The following is a 20,841-nucleotide window of genomic DNA, read 5'->3' as shown; positions in this document are numbered from 1 at the left end:
TCAGGTCTCTAACATATACCATCCTAACTCACAGGATGCAAATATATCAAAGCAGTAACGTAATAACAACTACCCGGATCTCAATCCGATAAGGGCCGGCCTTGGTGCCTTAAACCCTGTTGATATAGTGAGGATAACTCACCTCGAAACTGCCGACTGAACAGATAACCCAAGCTGCTCTGATCACTGATACGATCTCCACTACTGGACAACCACCAATGCACTGAACTCAAAACAATAATCAACAATTACCATAATGCCCCTGGAAACCACTGGTCAACCCTTGGTCAAAGACAAGGTCAAAGTCAACCCCTGACTGACTCTACTCGCCGAGTCAACCCGATGACTCGCCGAGTCCCCATACTCAGAACTTCCCTCAATCCGCGACCCAACTCACCGAGTCACCCCGAGACTCGTCGAGTTTAACAACTCTGAGTCCACTCGCACACAACTCACCGAGTCATCCCTTGACTCACCGATTCTCGACTCGACCAGAAAATATTGGGACTCTTCGACAAGACTCACCGAGCCCCATAACAGACTCGCCGAGTCTAAGGCTATCTTCAACCTACTCGCCGAGTTCCAGGCCATCTTCATCCAACTCGCCGAGTTGTTCTTCCAACTCGTCGAGTTCCAGCTCGTCTTCAAGCAACTCGTCGAGTACACCCATGTGACTCGCCGAGTACCACCGGTCTGAATCCATTCAGAAGCATTCCAGGCCATGCAATTGCTCCAAAACATAGATCTAGCCTCCTACAACTCATCCATCACGTAAAGTGGCAAACTTTACGTGAATCCAAAGAGATCTATGCATTTTGCACATTAGGGCTAAGGTTTGGGACATGATAGCTTCATCCAACACTCAACACAGGGACTTTCATGCATTCCAACTCTTCTCCATTACAAATCTGAGGTAGCAGCCTCAGATCTAACCTCTAGACTCCAATTACATTCAAAGACAAGCTCCCCACAAACCCCAAAATGAAGAAACAACATAACAACAACCCAAGAACGAGATATTACCTCCAAGGAACGCCCCAACTGTAATGAAACTCGAATCCAAGCAAAGCCCCTTGCTCCAAGCCTTCAAACTCCCAAAATTCCTTCAACAAACACCTCCTTCAAGCTCCCAAATGAGATATGATCACTCACACACGAAGGCTAAGGGTTTCTGGACTTGAGGATGAATAAAGAGGCTGAGAGAGGGCTGATATGTTCTTTATATAGGGCTCAACCCCGGGAATTAGGGTTTTCTCCACTTAGCGCCTACTCGTCGAGTCCATCTTACTGACTCTCCGAGTCGACTACTTAACACGCGACCCAGTCGCGACTCTACTCGCCGAGTCCACCCATAGACTCGCCGAGTCACTCTTTCCCAATTTACTCTATTAGCCCTTATACTCTACTCTTGATATTTTGGGATGTTACATCCATATTTTTCACGGCCAGAAAAGACCGATTTTGTTTATGCTTAATTGAAAATCAGAGTAATATTTTACATAAAAGTGTTGCGGAATTCGTTCCCAAAATAAAAATACGATAAAGATTTATCAAAGTATTTCCGTATAAATGTATTTCATTAAAAAGACTCAGGATGTCATGTTCGATACAAATCAAAAGCATAAAACAGTACAATATAAGCATTACTACATTATTTCATATCTACAGGCCTATATTCGTAATCTCTCATCCAAAACATCACATCTATGCTCGAGCGCCACTACCTGTAATACATGAAACTGAGTGGGTCAGGCTTGGGAGCCTGGTGAGCACATAGGGTTTTCAACCCACAATAAATAAGTTATTTAATTTCATCAACCAACAATAACCCGATTACCCGTTCCCGTTATCCTCATTTTACGTCCCCTAAACACTTATCATAAGGGACCTAGCCTAAGGATCATCATCGGCATGGACACTACTACTAAGGGGATTCCTCAGCAATAAATGTCCTAAAGGTAACCATGAGGGGGATGGAGTACACCGGGGAACACATCGTTCACAAAAACCTACAGGTTGCGAGCCTTCTAGCGTTCCACTGGACTGTCTAGAAGAGTCTGTGGTCGTCATCCATACTCCGCTAGATGACAGAATCAACAACAACAACATTGAGGCCTCTCATCATTTTATCACACATCGTCTATTACATCTACACATGTTTTACCCCAATATTTTATAGATACAAAATACATATATAGTTTAAATCATTTAAAACATGTATAACATCGTTCATCCAACATAGATAGAAAATATAAAGATAATATGCACACATAGCACGTAATTTATATAAAATACTTCATATCTATGTGTAAGATGAAAATAACTATGCACTCACTTGATAAGGTGGTGATACCGAACTCAGACAGCGTTTCGCTTCTATTAATTTATTTTCTTTCGGCGAAACCTAGCATTATTACCACTAGATTTTAGTCTAATATTTATCGTGACTAATTATTAGTCTTATTATTATTATTATTATTATATAAGCGTTAAAACAATATTTTCCAACCACTATGTACAAACAGGGGCCAGACATAAAACACCGGAGGGCAAGACCATTTTGGTATATAACACTTTTGAAATCCAACAATCCTATGCGGCCCTTTAAACCAGATTCCCGTACCGTGAGTAGTTAAAAAGATATTATAACGACACTTATAGAAGTCATAATAATAGCCCAAATATTTATTATAAGTTCATAATAACAATACTAATTTTAAATATAAGCTATATTTAAAATAGGGTAAGCATAACTTACTTACAAGGGGATTTTAGCTAGGAGTCGAGCTCTGCAGGGGCAGAACTTCGTCGTTGAATCTTTCTAAGAAAGATTCGTCCAGCGCTTCAACGCTCACCTTACTATACTAAAACTATAGAAAAAGAAGTCGAATCACGAGGGACCGAAATGCACGGGGGATAAGAAGACAAAGACTCTTGATTCAAGAGAATGGTGCAAGAACTATGAGAACCCAAGGCTCTTATTTATAGTAATTGAATTTTCAAAAACTACCCTCTATAATTACTTAATGACCTTATAGTTATATAAACGACTAAACACCCCTTCATAATACTATTTTAAATAGATTTAACGATATTTGTCACACCCCCGAACCAGACGGCGGAAACGTCCGAGGCTGTCGTGACTTAATTGAATACCATAACATTGAATATACATGAAACGTAACAACATTCGTCACCATGCATTAATATAGTACAACCGATGAAGTTTACATGAAGTACATTGTTTAATCATTACATTCCCAAAAGTAAATTGTTCGGTTCATTAATAAGTAAACTGCAAGCCATCACTGAGTACACTTTCCTTTGATTCACTGGTTACCTGAGAATACAAGTATTTTGAAAAACGTCAAAATGTGAAATGTTGGTGAGTTCATAAGCGGTATTTGAAAAGCAATGTTTTGTATCATTTTGAAAACCACCAGAAAATCCGATATTTTCTGAAAAGAGCTTTTGAAAACATTTGTGAAGATCCATAAGTATGCTTGTTTGTTTCTATAGTTGTAAGAAAAATGTTCATCAAAATTGTGTACATTTTGAAAACCATGTGTATTGAAAACCCTAGGAAAACCCGATGTTTTCCTAATTCTTTGAATTCCATGAAGTTAAAAATAAAACCATTGCAGCGCATGAAGTCATTAATTCCAGGCGACGTCGGATTATTTTTGCGCATGATTAATTGCTATAAACACGCGTTACACAAACGACCTGTTTATAACTATACTAACGATCCCGTAGGCGTCGTCCGTACTAATCACGTTATCCAACCGCCCTGACTACGAGTAATCCCACATCCGAAGAGAAAGAGGACACGAAGACCCCGATGACTCCATTAACCGGTTAGGGATAAAAAAAAAGGTACGAGGGGCCCTTGACCCGCCTCGCATAAAATACCGACTTTACTAGCAATACCATAGGACCCTTGGGGACCAACAGTATAAAAGCCATTGAAAGTCCTTTTATGCTGTGTTAGATCATGTAAGACCCAACAACTCGTAAGGTAGAAGTCTTCGGGCCTTAAGATCAGGTCATTGGGCTAGCTAGGCCCAACAAACAAGATTTTACACTTTGGGGCCCAAAGATGGTGCGTAGACGTCTGTGCACTCTCACGTGTGTATTGAATTCCCAAATGTTACTTGTATGAATCGAGTTATCGTCGCGTTAGTAGTTTCGGATTTTTATTGGTTCGACACCGAACCAATTCGTTTAACAACGATTTTTGGTATTGTTGTGTATTGTATTTCGTCGGTAGTCGCGGTGCCAATATTTGATCAAGTTGAGTGTATTGAATTAGCCTTGAAAATTTTCTGTTTTCAGCCCCTCATTGTTTGTAGAATTTACTTTTTCAACCCTCTAATTAAATAACTTTTCGGTTTGGTCCTTAAATCATTTTTCTTGACATTTTAACACCAAAAATTATTGAAATTAATATTTTTCAGCATATTTTTCATTGAAAACAGTTTAAGTCCCTGAAAATGCAGTTTTCTCGGTTATAACCCCTCTTTTTCGCAGTTTTTACAATTTTGGCCCAAATTGGAAATTTTTTGCAACTTTGGTCCTTTTTAAATTTGAAAAGCATTTTAAACCTTTGAAAAGTACTTGGAACACTAGTAGTCCACTATTTTACAGAAAAACACAGTTTTGGTCCTCCAAAACAGAAAATTTCGCATAATGGGCCCTATTGGGCCGAAATTGTCATTTTTAGCCCATTAAGCTTGAAATTTATATTTTTAATCCTCCAAATGAGTATATTTCCAGAAAATATTTTATTGAAACTGTTTTGACACTCCTCATCCATCAGAATTCGTGATATGTCATTTTGGGTCCTTTAACTTTATATTTTTTAACATTTTATGTCCAAAAATTGAGTTTTTAGCCCAAATAAAATGTTATTAAGCCATTTAGCTATTTTTCTTGGAACACTTTGTATGTAGAAATATATTTGATGCTAATATCATTTAACATAAAGTATATCTCGATTTTTAGGGGTTAATGGCTAGATCCAACATTATAAACACACAAAAACACCCACATAAGCATAGAATCATACAAGGCATACAAAAACACATATAGATCTACACTTTCACTTATATTCCCCCCCCCCCCCCCCCCCCCGCAAAACTCATAAAAACAGAAAATAGGGGGTATGAAGCTCACCTTATGGTGTGATTTCGGCTTTTGAAGAAAGGATGGAAGAAAACTTGGTGATTTTTGGCCTTAGCACCCTTTTCTTGAAGATCTCGAGTTTGATGTGCTTCTAAGAGGTAAGATCACGGTTTTGGCATGGATTAGGAAAAGATTTTGATGACAAAAAGAACCTAAGTCATAGATCCAAGTATAATCTTACCTTAGATGAAGAATTTGTGGAAATATCCTCTTGAAAGCTTCCTAAATTTCGAGATCTTTGAGTGGAGAGGGAGGAGAGTTCTTGAGAGAGTTTGAGAGATTTTTGTGTATGTGTGTGTGTATGTTGGAAAATGGCCGAGAGTGAGGGAGAGAGAGAAAGGAATAGATCTTTGAGGTGATACATGCATGGAGGTATGTGATATGTTGCATGGAAGTCCCTTGGGTAATGGTGAGGTGTCACTCACAAAGTCAACCCTCTCTTCTTTTGGGCTTGGGCCGAGAATGAGGAGGGTGTGAGAAGATTCTTGGGCTTTTTGCCCTTAAGCCCATGTTATAGCTAAGTTTGATGATTGTTGGCCCAAAAGAAATATAACATGATTTTTCACACTTTGTTGGGCTAGTTTAGGTTAATCATGGTCCAAAACTTTTAATTTATTTCATTCTAGGCCCAATATGGCCCAAAATGTTGAAATAAATTAATGTGGGTCCAATTAGAGCCCAATTAAGGGTTCTAAGCCCATGATAGTCAAATTGGAAGCTTATTGGTCCATTGAGTCCAATAAGGAAGTCCTAGTCTAAAATGGACTTAAACAAGAACTTATAGGGTTTCCAATTGCTTGTTGACTATTTGTAGCAATTGTATGATGTATTTGATTGAAGTTTTTGATGTCATAATAGTAGATATCACACATGCTCTTAAGTTTTTGATTCACATTAACTTGAATGTATAGATTACATGACACAAAATTTCCAGTTGTGACATCATCCCCCCGTTAGAGGGAATTTCATCCCGAAATTCTGTTTGAAAGCTAGATTTGAGAATGCTAGAATAGGTGAGGGTACTTTTGCTTCATTTGGTCCTCGCGTTCCCACGTGAATTCTGGCCCACGCTTTGCGTTCCACCGTACTTTCACGATCGGGATGCGACTTTGCTTAGTACGCTTCACCTCCCTGTCCATGATTTCGATTGGTTCTTCAACGAACAGGAGATTCTCATTGATTTCGATTTCGTCAAGAGGAATGACAAGGGTTTCATCTGATAGGCACTTCTTCAGATTAGAGACATGAAACACGGGGTGTACACCGTTTAGCTCTGCGGGTAGTTGCAGTCTGTAGGCTACCGGACCTATTCGGGCGACGATTTCGAAAGGTCCAATGTATCACGGGTTCAGCTTTCCCCGTTTTCCGAAACGTATAACCCTTTCCAGGGTGAGACTTTCAACAGTACTCGATCACCGACCTGGAATTCTAAGGGCTTTCGCCGTTTGTCGGCGTAGCTCTTTTGTCGGTCATGCGATGCTTGCAATCGAGCTCTGATCTGAACGATCTTTTCCGTGGTTTCGCGAATGATCTCCGGTCCCGTTAGTGCCTTGTCCGACGTATGTGTTCTTGCTAGCTGGGTATCACCTACTTCAGCCCAACATAACGGTGATCTACATTTACGCCCGTACAGTGCTTCGAAAGGAGCCACCTTGATGCTCGAATGATAACTATTGTTATATGAGAACTCGATCAAAGGTAGGTGGGTATCCCAAGACTTCCCAAAGTCTATCACACATGCACGAAGCATGTCCTCAAGCGTTTGAATGGTTCGCTCACTTTGACCGTCCGTTTGTGGGTGATATGCGGTGCTCATGTCGAGATGAGTTCCCATTGCCTTGTGGAGTGATTGCCAAAAGCGCGAAGTGAACCTAATGTCTCTATCCGAGATAATGGACACCGGTACTCCGTGGAGTCTCACGATCTCCCGAATGTACAAACGTGTCAGTCTTTCCATCTTGTAGGATTCCTTGATTGGCAGGAAATGGGCAGACTTCGTCAGTCGGTCGACTATTACCCATATGGTGTCCAGTCCGTCCGACGTCTTGGGTAGCTTGGTCACAAAATCCATAGAAATCCCCTCCCATTTCCACTCAGGGATTACCGGTTGCTGTAACAGTCCTGAGGGTTTCTGGTACTCCACTTTTACCTTGGCGCACGTAAGGCACTTACTAACGTAGGTCGCAATTTCTGCCTTCATGTTAGGCCACCAATAGTGTTGTTTAATGTCCAAATACATCTTGTCTGAACCGGGATGAATGGAGTATCGTGTCTTGTGGGCTTCCTTCATAACAACCTCCCTAAATCCTCCGATTTTTGGGACCCAAATACGGTTCATGAAGTAGTATACCCCATTCTCCCTTGCTTCTAGATTCTTCTCCATCCCGCGTAATGCCTCGCTAGCTCTATTTTCCGTCCTCATGGCCTCCGACTGGACTGTTGCAATTTGAGTGGCCAGATGAGATTGAATGGTTATCGAGAGAGTTTTTGCACGACGATTAGAGTACTCCTTCCGACTTAATGCATCAGCTACCACGTTGGCCTTGCCTAGGTGGTACTTGATCTCGCACTCGTAGTCGTATAGCAATTCAACCCATCTTCGTTGTCTCATGTTCAACTCCTTCTGGTTCAAGATGTGCTGGAGACTCTTGTGGTCCCTGAAGATGGTGCACTTCGTAACGTACAGGTAGTGCCTCCAAATTTTCAGAGCGAAGACCACGGCTCCCAATTCTAGGTCATGGGTCGTGTAATTTACTTCGTGCGTCTTTAGTTGGCGGGACGCGTATGCTATCACTCTTCCACGTTGCATGAGAATGCAACCTAAGCCCTGATTTGACGCGTCACAGTAGACTACAAAATCTTCCGTTCCTTCAGGTAGAGATAGTACGGGAGCGCTACAGAGAGCTTGCTTCAAGGTTCGAAACGCAATCTCTTGTTTGTCTGTCCATTTGAATGGTACGCCCTTTTGCGTAAGCAAGGTAAGTGGCTTGGCGATCTTAGAGAAGTTTTGAATGAATCTCCTATAGTAGCCTGCTAGACCCAAGAATTGACGAATTTCAGTGGGCGTGGTCGGAGTTGCCCATCCTTCCACGGCTTTGACCTTAGAGGGATCCACATGAATTCCGTCTTGGCTAACTACGTGACCTAGGAAGTTCACATTCCGGAGCCAGAACTCACACTTGGAGAGTTTGGCATAAAGCTTTTCCGATCGCAGAGTTTCCAGGACTTGTCGGAGATGTTGGCCATGCTCCTCTTTGCTTCGAGAATAGACGAGGATTTCATCGATAAACACAATGACGAAGTTGTCAAGGAACGGTCGGCAGATTCGATTCATTAGGTCCATAAATGCGGCAGGTGCATTTGTTAGACCGAAGGGCATTACGACGAATTCATAATGTCCGTAGCGGGTTCGGAAAGCGGTTTTAGGAATATCCTCTTCCCGGACTTTGAGTTGGTGGTATCCGGACCGTAGATCTATTTTTGAAAAATAAATGGCTCCTTGGAGCTGGTCGAATAGGTCATCGATTCGGGGGAGTGGGTAGCGGTTTTTAACAGTGAGTTTATTTAATTCTCTGTAATCGATGCACATTCTGAAAGATCTGTCCTTCTTTTTGACAAAGAGCACTGGAGCTCCCCAAGGCGAGTAGCTAGGTCGGATAAATCCCTTGTCCAGAAGCTCAATGAGTTGGCTGGACAATTCCTGCATTTCAGCAGGAGCCAACCGACAGGGTGATTTAGCGAGAGGAGTTGCTCCTGGAACGAGGTCGATTCGAAACTCAACCTGTCTCTCTGGGGGTACTCCCAGAAGATCTTCAGGAAACACGTCTGGAAATTCACACGCTACCGGAATATCTTGGATGTTAGTTTCTTCCTTGGCCTTATCCACTATGTGAGCCAAGAACGCCAAGTTGTTCTTTCGTAGATGTTTTTGTGCCTTGATGCACGAGATGAGGCGAAGATTCATGCTGGGTTTGTCTCCGTAAATTACTAGGGTTTCGTGATTTGGGAGACGAAGGCGAACGGCCTTCTCGTGGCACATAATCTCAGCATGGTGGGGGCTTAACCAATCCATGCCGATAATCACATCGAAACTCCTAATTGACACTGGCATTAGGTCTATTCGAAAGACGTGTTGGTTAAGGGTTAGGGTACATCCGATGTAGATTTCCCCAGTGGATTCGGTTTTCCCATTGGCCATTTCCACCGTATAGGTTTCATTTAGCTTTTGGGGTTGTTGTTTTAATAAATGTTTAAACTTCTCGCTTACGAAACTTCGCTCCGCTCCGGTGTCAAATAAGATGCATGCATAAGTGTGGTTTAAGAGGAACGTACCGGTCACAACTGCGGGGTCCTGAACTGCCTCACCCTGACCCATAGTCAGCATCCTTCCTGCTCCTATGTTTCCTGAATTGTTGTTGTTAGGGAAATCTCGGCGGAAATGCCCCGTCCTTCCACACCCGAAGCAGGTGTGGCTAGGCCCTGCATTATGGCCGCCGGCATTGGTGTTGTTGTTATTGCGGTGGTTGTTGTTGTTGTTGTTGTGGTTGTTTCCCTGATTTTGATTCTGGGGAGGATAAGTCCTGCAGTATCTTGCAGTGTGTCCCCTTCGGTTGCAACTGGTGCAATGGAATTCCCTGCATTCGCCGTGATGATGGAGACCGCACTTATTACATTTGGGAAGATTACCGGAATAGGGTCTTGAAGCATTTGAAGCAGCTGAGGCTGGAACATGTGGTGTGGCTGGGACCGGTGCGGTGACAGCGTTAACTGCCACTGTCTGCTGCTTTTTAGAGGTCTCGGGGCCCTGACGTCCCTTCCTCTTGTTGTTCTTCCCTTTCTTGCCATCACCCTCCTTTTTCTTCTCAGCCTCCACTGGCTTCTCACCCTTCTTGTTGTTATGATCATACAACCTCTTCGCCAATCTCTTCGCACTGTCAAACGTTTCAGGGTTCGCAGCTATCACATTCCCTTGAATGGGTGATGTCAGTCCCCAGATGAATCGCTCAATCTTCTTTCCTTCTGATGTGATCATCCCCGGGCACAGTAGAGATAGTTCACTAAATCTTGATATGTAGGCATCGATATTCGCATTCTGCACAGTGAGGTTCCATAGCTCTTGCTCCATCTTCTGTATTTCGCCTCGTGGGCAGTACTCAGCCATTAACATTTCTTTCATTTCTGCCCATGGTATAGAGTTGGCTACAGGGAGCGTCATGGCTTCCACGTGTCCGTTCCACCAAGTGAGTGCTTGGTCCATAAAAGTGCAGGCCGCGAACTTCACCTTCATCTGCTCGGGGCAATCGCATATCTCGAATACCGACTCCATCTTCTCGATCCATCGCTTCAGAGTGATCACCCCTCCAGTGTCGTTAAAAGTTCGTGGTTTGGCGTTCGTGAAGTCCTTGTAGGTACATGTTTTGGTAGATCCTTGGTTCATCCCATTGTTCGAACTTCCGGCTCCTTGCCCGTTGACTCCTCCATTATTCCCCTGATGGAGTTGTGCCATAGCTGCGGTGACCGCAGCAGACACGGCTGCCTGGAATGCAGTGTAGTCAATTTCAGGTGGAGTTGGTCCTGGGTTTCCGCGAGTAGGTCGGAGAGGCATCTTTCTGTCACGAAACGGAAAGATGTTGAGTGTATGTGGTTTCTGTGAGGTTGTGATCCTACTAACTAGGTGCATGGTACGAACTTATACATTACTACCATCAGACATACAATCATAACTTCTCAACACATAGCAATTTGTAATATCATAGCAAAGCACACAAAAGTTCATTAATATTATCCACATTTAGTACAAGAAAATTTTGCTCGTAAGAGCATACATAAGTGACGCTATTTTGACAGCATAACGGCTCTATGAGTAGTGTAGTCAGTTAAACATAGAGTCGGAGTACATAGCATAGTTCCTAACGACCTACTATGATAAGTCTATCCCTAACCGCGATGAGCTGCATCCTACGTAGTGGCGAGGTCATATGCCGAAATGTTGCGCCAGTAACTGAGCCATCTCCGCCATGTCTCCAATAACCTCATCCCTCTCATGCTCTGCTCGCACTGCCCGAGCTTCCATAGCATACAGCTTTTGTCGCAGTGCGGCGATCTCAACTTCGGGGGAACGATTCTCCCTTGGGGGGTTCACTGGTGGAGCGGGGTGGTCTGGTTATGCCTCGTTCTCACCCGGCGGGACGTGGTTCTTGTCCCCGACCTGGCCTTCCTCGACGTCGTCGTCGGTCTCTCCAAATTCGTAGTCGATGTCCACGTATTCGTCGGGTCCGACGTCATGTGCTTCCCCTGGATTCTCTCCCGGTTCATCCTCAAGCATCCCGTGAGCCACCAGGACCTGATGGAACTGGATACCCTGCTGCTCTTCCTCCATGGCGACTGGGGGAAAGTATAAACTATCATCACTCTTCTGACTATGACTTATGCTAACTAGACGCTCTCTTTTTGATGATAAAGGGTATAGTTTTAGGTTCCCTAGCTATCCCGATCTCATCAAGACGTGTGTTAGTTTTACTTTGGAGAGAATGTAGATGATCAGGCTACATCCACTCCTTGGTATCACTAAGAACAGTCCCGAATTAACCGAGATACTAGCATTATTGTGTTTGGTTCGGCGTTATGTTCCTATTACTAATGCAAGCAAGGGTGTTTTATTTACTTGTTTTGTTCAGAGTTATGTTAGTCTCTCTTTTTGGTTTATAGTGGCATATCAATGTGTGGCTCGACATGCTAGTTCACTATAAACAAAGCTCTGATACCAACCTGTCACACCCCCGAACCAGACGGCGGAAACGTCCGAGGGCTGTCGTGACTTAATTGAATACCATAACATTGAATATATATGAAACGTAACAACATTCGTCACCATGCATTAATATAGTACAACCGATAAAGTTTACATGAAGTACATTGTTTAATCATTACATTCCCAAAAGTAAATTGTTCGGTTCATTAATAAGTAAACTGCAAGCCATCACTGAGTACACTTTCCTTTGATTCACTGGTTACCTGAGAATACAAGTATTTTGAAAAACGTCAAAATGTGAAATGTTGGTGAGTTCATAAGCGGTATTTGAAAAGCAATGTTTTGTATCATTTTGAAAACCACAAGAAAATCCGATATTTTCTGAAAAGAGCTTTTGAAAACATTTGTGAAGATCCATAAGTATGCTTGTTTGTTTCTATAGTTGTAAGAAAAATGTTCATCAAAATTGTGTACATTTTGAAAACCATGTGTATTGAAAACCCTAGGAAAACCCGATATTTTCCTAATTCTTTGAATTCCATGAAGTTAAAAATAAAACCATTGCAGCGCGTGAAGTCATTAATTCCAGGCGACGTCGGGTTATTTTTGCGCATGATTAATTGCTATAAACACGCGTTACACAAACGACCTGTTTATAACTATACTAACGATCCCGTAGGCGTCGTCCGTACTAATCACGTTATCCAACCGCCCTGACTAAGAGTAATCCCACATCCGAAGAGAAAGAGGACACGAAGACCCCGATAACTCCATTAACCGGTTGGGGATAAAAAAAAGGTACGAGGGGCCCTTGACCCGCCTCGCATAAAATACCAACTTTACTAGCAATACCATAGGACCCTTGGGGACCAACAGTATAAAAGCCATTGAAAGTCCTTTTACGCTGTGTTAGATCATGTAAGACCCAACAACTCGTAAGGTAGAAGTCTTCGGGCCTTAAGATCAGGTCATTGGGCTAGCTAGGCCCAACAAACAAGATTTTACACTTTGGGGCCCAAAGATGGTGCGTAGACGTCTGTGCACTCTCACGTGTGTATTGAATTCCCAAATGTTACTTGTATGAATCGAGTTATCGTCGCGTTAGTAGTTTCGGATTTTTATTGGTTCGAGACCGAACCAATTCGTTTAACAACGATTTTTGGTATTGTTGTGTATTGTATTTCGTCGGTAGTCGCGGTGCCAATATTTGATCAAGTTGAGTGTATTGAATTAGCCTTGAAAATTTTCTATTTTCAGCCCCTCATTGTTTGTAGAATTTACTTTTTCAACCCTCTAATTAAATAACTTTTCGGTTTGGTCCTTAAATCATTTTTCTTGACATTTTAACACCAAAAATTATTGAAATTAATATTTTTCAGCATATTTTTCATTGAAAACAGTTTAAGTCCCTGAAAATGCAGTTTTCTCGGTTATAACCCCTCTTTTTCGCAGTTTTTACAATTTTGGCCCAAATTGGAAAATTTTTGCAACTTTGGTCCTTTTTAAATTTGAAAAGCATTTTAAACCTTTGAAAAGTACTTGGAACACTAGTAGTCCACTGTTTTACAGAAAAACACAGTTTTGGTCCTCCAAAACAGAAAATTTCGCATAATGGGCCCTATTGGGCCGAAATTGTCATTTTTAGCCCATTAAGCTTGAAATTTATATTTTTAATCCTCCAAATGAGTATATTTCCAGAAAATATTTTATTGAAACTGTTTTGACACTCCTCATCCATCAGAATTCGTGATATGTCATTTTGGGTCCTTTAACTTTATATTTTTTAACATTTTATGTCCAAAAATTGAGTTTTTAGCCCAAATAAAATGTTATTAAGCCATTTAGCTATTTTTCTTGGAACACTTTGTATGTAGAAATATATTTGATGCTAATATCATTTAACATAAAGTATATCTCGATTTTTAGGGGTTAATGGCTAGATCCAACATTATAAACACACAAAAACACCCACATAAGCATAGAATCATACAAGGCATACAAAAACACATATAGATCTACACTTTCACTTATATTCCTCCCCCCCCCCCCCCCCCCCCCCGCAAAACTCATAAAAACAGAAAATAGGGGGTATGAAGCTCACCTTAGGGTGTGATTTCGGTTTTTGAAGAAAGGATGGAAGAAAACTTGGTGATTTTTGGCCTTAGCACCCTTTTCTTGAAGATCTCGAGTTTGATGTGCTTCTAAGAGGTAAGATCACGGTTTTGGCATGGATTAGGAAAAGATTTTGATGACAAAAAGAATCTAAGTCATAGATCCAAGTATAATCTTACCTTAGATGAAGAATTTGTGGAAATATCCTCTTGAAAGCTTCCTAAATTTCGAGATCTTTGAGTGGAGAGGGAGGAGTGTTCTTGAGAGAGTTTGAGAGATTTTTGTGTATGTGTGTGTGTGTTGGAAAATGGCCGAGAGTGAGGGAGAGAGAGAAAGGAATAGATCTTTGAGGTGATACATGCATGGAGGTATGTGATATGTTGCATGGAAGTCCCTTGGGTAATGGTGAGGTGTCACTCACAAAGTCAACCCTCTCTTCTTTTGGGCTTGGGCCGAGAATGAGGAAGATGTGAGAAGATTCTTGGGCTTTTTGCCCTTAAGCCCATGTTATAGCTAAGTTTGATGATTGTTGGCCCAAAAGAAATATAACATGATTTTTCACACTTTGTTGGGCTAGTTTAGGTTAATCATGGTCCAAAACTTTTAATTTATTTCATTCTAGGCCCAATATGGCCCAAAATGTTGAAATAAATTAATGTGGGTCCAATTAGAGCCCAATTAAGGGTTCTAAGCCCATGATAGTCAAATTGGAAGCTTATTGGTCCATTGAGTCCAATAAGGAAGTCCTAGTCTAAAATGGACTTAAACAAGAACTTATAGGGTTTCCAATTGCTTATTGACTATTTGTAGCACTTGTATGATGTATTTGATTGAAGTTTTTGATGTCATAATAGTAGGTATCACACATGCTCTTAAGTTTTTGATTCACATTAACTTGAATGTATAGATTACATGACACAAAATTTCCAGTTGTGACAATATTTGTACTAAACTAATGTTGAAAGTACTCAACAATAGTCTTATGATGACCACATCGTCGATACCTTTCTAATGATATATACATTTGTATATATATGTATACGTATATATGATTTATACTTTATTTTAATACGTAAATATGCTATTATAACTTATAACTTGTTATACGAACTTTGTTTTTGACGTTCTTTATATCCACGCGTAGGCAGGGCCGTACCCTACAACTTTCGTTTAGACTCCATCGGCTAATTTTGACTTTATTTTTAAAGCTATATTTTTAACAGGGCGAGATAGGAAAAGTCTGTTAAAAATTCATAAATTCTTTATTCGACGTCCGTTTTCGTCTGTCTTTTTACCGTTGCGCTACAATTAACGAGATCTTTGATTCTCGTTTAGGTTGCGTCGGCCAAAAATCGACCGATCTAAAATTCGAATTTCGGGTTGTGCACTGCTATGCCAAATCTTAGAAAAATCATAACTTCTTCATATGAAGTCAGATTTTGACGTTCTTTTTATGCACACTCTCGGTTTAACGTATACTATGAATTTCATTTAGATTACTAAGGCTAGAAAGCACTTTATCATAAACTCACTTTTTACGCTCCCCGGTACCATGTCGGTTTTGTCGCGAAACTTCGACGAGTCATAACTTCTTCGTTATAACTCGGATTTTGGCATTCTTTATATATAAGAAATCCTTGTTTCGACCACTACAACTTTATGTAAAGATATCGGGTTTATCTCACACTTTAATTTTGACGCTTATTTTCATCATTTATTTATTATACATTTATAAATAAGTAATAAGCACATAAATGCACATGATACTCAAATAATTCATCTTTATTACTTCAAAAAGAGTTACAATAGTTGACCTAGACTATTACATCATCTACTACTGCTTAGCCTTGAAACACGGGCGTTACATTTTTCATGTTTGAGGTGAGCCGGGATGAGTTGGAATCGGACCAAGTGAGATCTCACGACATGACCAAGGACTGTCACGACGTAAGGATGGATAAGTTGACGTTGGGTTGTTGACTTTGACTTTGACCGTTGACTTTTGGTCTGGGCTGACTTTTGGTCAAATTCTGGTTTTATAAGGTAGACTTAGGATTTACCTTGTGTGGATTGACAGGAGGTGTTAGGCGCCCATCATTTGACAGGAGAGCAGTTAGTTGTGATTGACACGGTGTTGAGCTGAGTGTTAGCCAGCTTTGTGATTCAGGTGAGTTTGCTCACTATAATGTAGGACACTAGGATTGTATGTGTTTGTAGTCTTTGTGACTCGTGATGTATGTATGTATGTTTGTATGCCTCTTTGCTATATATATGTGGGGTGAAATAGACCCAGTACGGCCTTAAGCCGACACATGAGTTGAAATAGACTCGGGGGTGAAATAGACCCAGTACGGCTTGGGCTAACACATGAGTTGAAATAGACTCAAGGATGAAATAGGCCCAACACAACCTTGAGCTGACATATATGTATGGTATGTGGTATTTGGGGGAACTCACTAAGTTTCGTGCTTACGATTTACATTTAAAATGTTTTTCATATACTCCCGGTTCGAGAGGGAAAGGCCCGACTTGATCGTAGCACATCCACCCATGTTTCCGCACTATATGATTTTGGGAAATTATACTCTGACAACTATTTTTACTCTGTTATACTTTTGAATGATTGAAATGATTAAATGGTTTTTATGGTTAAACTAAAAATGAACTTTTTACGTTATAATTTTTGGGACGTTACATGCGTGAACAGAAATTCAATGGAGTTCTGTAGGGACAAAATATAAAAGAGTTAAGAAAAAATGAAAAAAAAGAGTTAAAAAAAAGTCAATAAGTGGACTTATGACATCGGGACTAATTGTTAACAACATGAGTTGCATGAATACATATAACTAGGAAAACTGTTTGGTTGTCAAAAGATCCACTTGGACTTGAACATGAACTTATGACATCGGGACTAATTGTTAACTACTTTGACTGATGTAAGTGGTCTGAAACATGTAACCAATCTAGGTAAATATTAGGGAATTTTTAGAAAAGATTTTTTAGAAAAGATTTTTTAGAAAAAGATTGTTGTTAGTCAACAAATAGATGGAGTCGGTCATTTTCATGTTATGTAAAATAAATATGGTTGAGCATATTTTTCATCACATATGTTTTCGCAAGAGTAAGACCATAATTTGTTCCATGTGCTAATCCAATACCGGTAAAAGTGAACAAGTGTTGTAACTTTGATTTTGTTGAGTTGTGTTAGGGAGTGGCTAAAAGTCTTGTTTTTAATGTTATATATCTTTGTGGGGTTAGTGCCAAGTTATCTCAAGGCACGACAGGCACACCTTCGACTGTATGATACAATGAGGTTAATTGGATTGAATCTCGCTCATTTTGTTTTGATTATTGCATTGATGTTTGAAAAAAATACCTTTGAAGCTTTGTTAATCTTTTTGTACATATGTTATTTTCGTTAGTTTTTCTTTTATTGCCTTCATTCACTCTTAATTCCCTTTAGGTCCTTTTCATCCATTTCGTTCTTTTCATCTTAGTTTCTTTTTAGTCTCCCATCGTCTTCTCTAGGGTGATTCTTCATTTTGTTCTTTCTTGAGGACAAGAAAGTTATAAGCTTGGGGAGGTTTGATAGGTGCATTTTATGTACCTATTTTGCATGTTTATTTTCGTCCTTTCATAGCATTCTACTTCATAATTCTTGCATTTAATTAATTATTTGGGCAATTGCATATTTTATTAAGAATGTTTGGTACTTCACTATTTTTGATTTATTTTGTAGGCATCATGGAGCATGGAGCATGGAGCTTGGAACATGGAACATGGAATAGGGGGCATTGGAGTATGAAGAGAAGATGGATCGGCCATGCCATAGAAGAAAACATGAAGACATAACTCGGGTTGTTGCATGTCATCATAGCAAAGAACTACATTTGAAACATGGTTCGTGTCACACCGACACGGGTCGTGTTTGTCCTTTTTCATCTTATTTTTGAGCAACATGAATCGGGGTGAAGCTAGACTGAAGAAGGACCCCACTTGGAAGACTTATTGGACTTTTAGCAAAAAAACACGGGTCATGCCAAAAACACATGGTAAAGACACATGAGCAAATGGCATGGCCATGCCAAAAATGCATGGCCTTGAGTTAGGCTTGTGAGCATTACTAAAGGGGGGGGGGGAGAGATCATTTTTCAGAGGAGACGATTTTTGGGAGCAACTTCTGGCGATTTTTGGAGATTTTTGGGAATTCTTGAATGATACTAATCATTGTAAATACTTTTGATTTCCTTTTGTAAGCAGTAAACATTTCAATTTCATCTTTTTCATTGCTTTATTTGTTCTTAGACATGTGTGGCTAAGAATTAAGAAACCTTAATTTCTAGTTCTTGTTCAAAACATATTGATTGCTTGACTTCAAGCATGCAATTTGATGTTTGATTTATGATTCTATTCTAGTGATTATGTTTTGTTTAAACTAGAACCCTTGAATTTGATTTGTGTTTGATTGACCACTTTCATGAATTGAATTTTTGTGTAGTTAATTAACTTTTAGGGCACCTAAACGTTCTATCAAGTTAATAATTGGGAGCAAACAATAAGTTTTCTTATTGTAAAACATATATCACATGTTTTCACACTTCTGAGCATATGAGAAAAAATGAACATTGTTAGGAAGCTTGTACAAAACTTAATGTAGTTTTTCAATACAATCTAAGAGCATGTTTAGGTTGATTTAGTAAAGCTAGGTCTAGTAAAAAGCATGTTTTGGTTAGATAATTTGGCAAGCGAGAGGTATTAGAGCGTGTTAATATCTTTTAGTATCAACATAGAATAGCAATCATGAATTACATCAATTCATAATCAAGTTAAATGTCAACATTAAGACCTAGAACTGGAACCATTTTAACCACATGTTTACAAGTTTAATTCATTTTATGTCCGTTCTTAAAGTAGATTGCTATTTTCATTACTAGAAATTTGCAAACAAAACCCCATTTGTGACCAAAGTACCTTGCGCAAAGAGGTATAGACTTTTATCCAGTGTCTCTATGGTTCGACCCTACTTGTCTTGTACTACTTTTTAGTGCATTATAGCAGTGTATTTGGAGCCCCTTGTACCCCTATTATTTGTTGGGTTTGGCACGCCTAATAATGAGGATACGTTTATGAGTGATATAACACTGATAAATTTGGAAGAACCTGCTAACTACAAGGAAGAGATGGCAGACCCTGAGGCTGCCAAATGGAAGGAGGCAATGGACAGCAAGATTCAATCCATGTATGATAACCAAGTGTGGAACTTGGTTGATCATGAACCTTATCGGAAGACAGTAGGTTACAAATGGTTGCGAAGGGATTTAATCAAATCTAAAGGTTTGACTAGTATAACACCTTCTCACCAGTGGCTAACATCAAGTCAATCATGATTATGTTTGTCATAGCTTCCTTTTATGATTATGAGGTGTGGAAGATGGATGTTAAACCCGATTTCCTAAATGGGAAGTTGACTGAAAATGTTTACATGAGTTGGCCAGAGGGTTTTGTACATGCCAAGTATCCTGATAGAGTGTGTAATATTGAGAAATCCATTTCTGGATTGAAACAAGCATCTCGTAGCTGGAATCTTTGCTTCCATGAGAAGGTCAAAGAATTTGGATTCTCTGGGATCGAGGTCGATTCATGTGTGTATTTCAAAGATAGTTTAGGTATAATGACCTTCCTAATGTTGTATGTTGATGACCAACTTCTTATAGGAAACGACATTCCAACCTTACAAGTAGTGAATTCTTGGCTTGGGAAGTGTTTGTCTATGAAGGATCTAGGTGAAACAACTATTCTTGGGATAAGGATTTTGAGGGATAGAAAGAGACGACTTATTAGTCTCATTCATAGTACATACTTGGATAAAATATTGAAGTGTTTCAATATGGAGAACTCCAAGAAAGGGGATTTACCCATGCACTGTACTGTTAAGTTAAGTAAGACTCAAAGTCCCAGTACTAAGGAGGAAATATATGACATGATTTGAGCCCCATCATATGCTTCGGCTATAGGATCGATCATGAATGTTATCACATATACTCGCCCTGATGTGGCTTATGCTTTGAGCATGGTTAGTCAATTTCATGGAAACCTTGGCAGAGCTCATTGGACAACGGTTAAGAATATTATCAAGTACTTGCAATGAACAAAAGAAATGTTCTTAGTTCTTGGTGGCAATGATACATTGAGAGTGAGTGGTTATAATGATGCCAACTTTCAAACATATCGTGACAACTTTTGTTCTCAATATGGCCGGGTTTTTCTTATTGAATGGACAAGCGATGACTCGGTAGAGTTCCAAGCAGTCAATGGTGGATGAGTCTACTTGTGAGTCAAACTATAACACATCGAGTGAGGCATCAAAGGAAGCAGCTTAGTTAAAGAATTTCATCAGAGATATCGGAGTAGTCCCGACAATTCAAGAGCCAATGGAACTGTTCTGCAATAATGAAGATGTGGTTGCTTTGACAAAAGAACCAAAGGATCATGATAGATCTAAGCATATCGATAGAAAGTAACACTACATATGTGACATCCTCTAATTTTCAGAACCAATTAAATTTTTTCTTTACGCTTTTAAACTCATTTATTTATATTTGCAGTAAATCTCAGTACAAAAGATCATTTTTATTACAAATGTTCATTTCTGTAAAGCCCACAGATTCGGGCTAGTCAATTTAGAGACAATAAGCGTCAAAAATGACTTTTTGATAGAAGATTATTTAAAGAAAATAATCTTAACCAAGTTATCGTATATGTCACAAGGATTCCATACATATAAAGAATGCTGG

The sequence above is a fragment of the Lactuca sativa genome, chromosome 1, assembly GCF_002870075.4.
Source record: "Lactuca sativa cultivar Salinas chromosome 1, Lsat_Salinas_v11, whole genome shotgun sequence".
Taxonomy (NCBI): domain Eukaryota; kingdom Viridiplantae; phylum Streptophyta; class Magnoliopsida; order Asterales; family Asteraceae; genus Lactuca; species Lactuca sativa.
Note: the sequence above shows the minus strand (reverse complement) of the source record.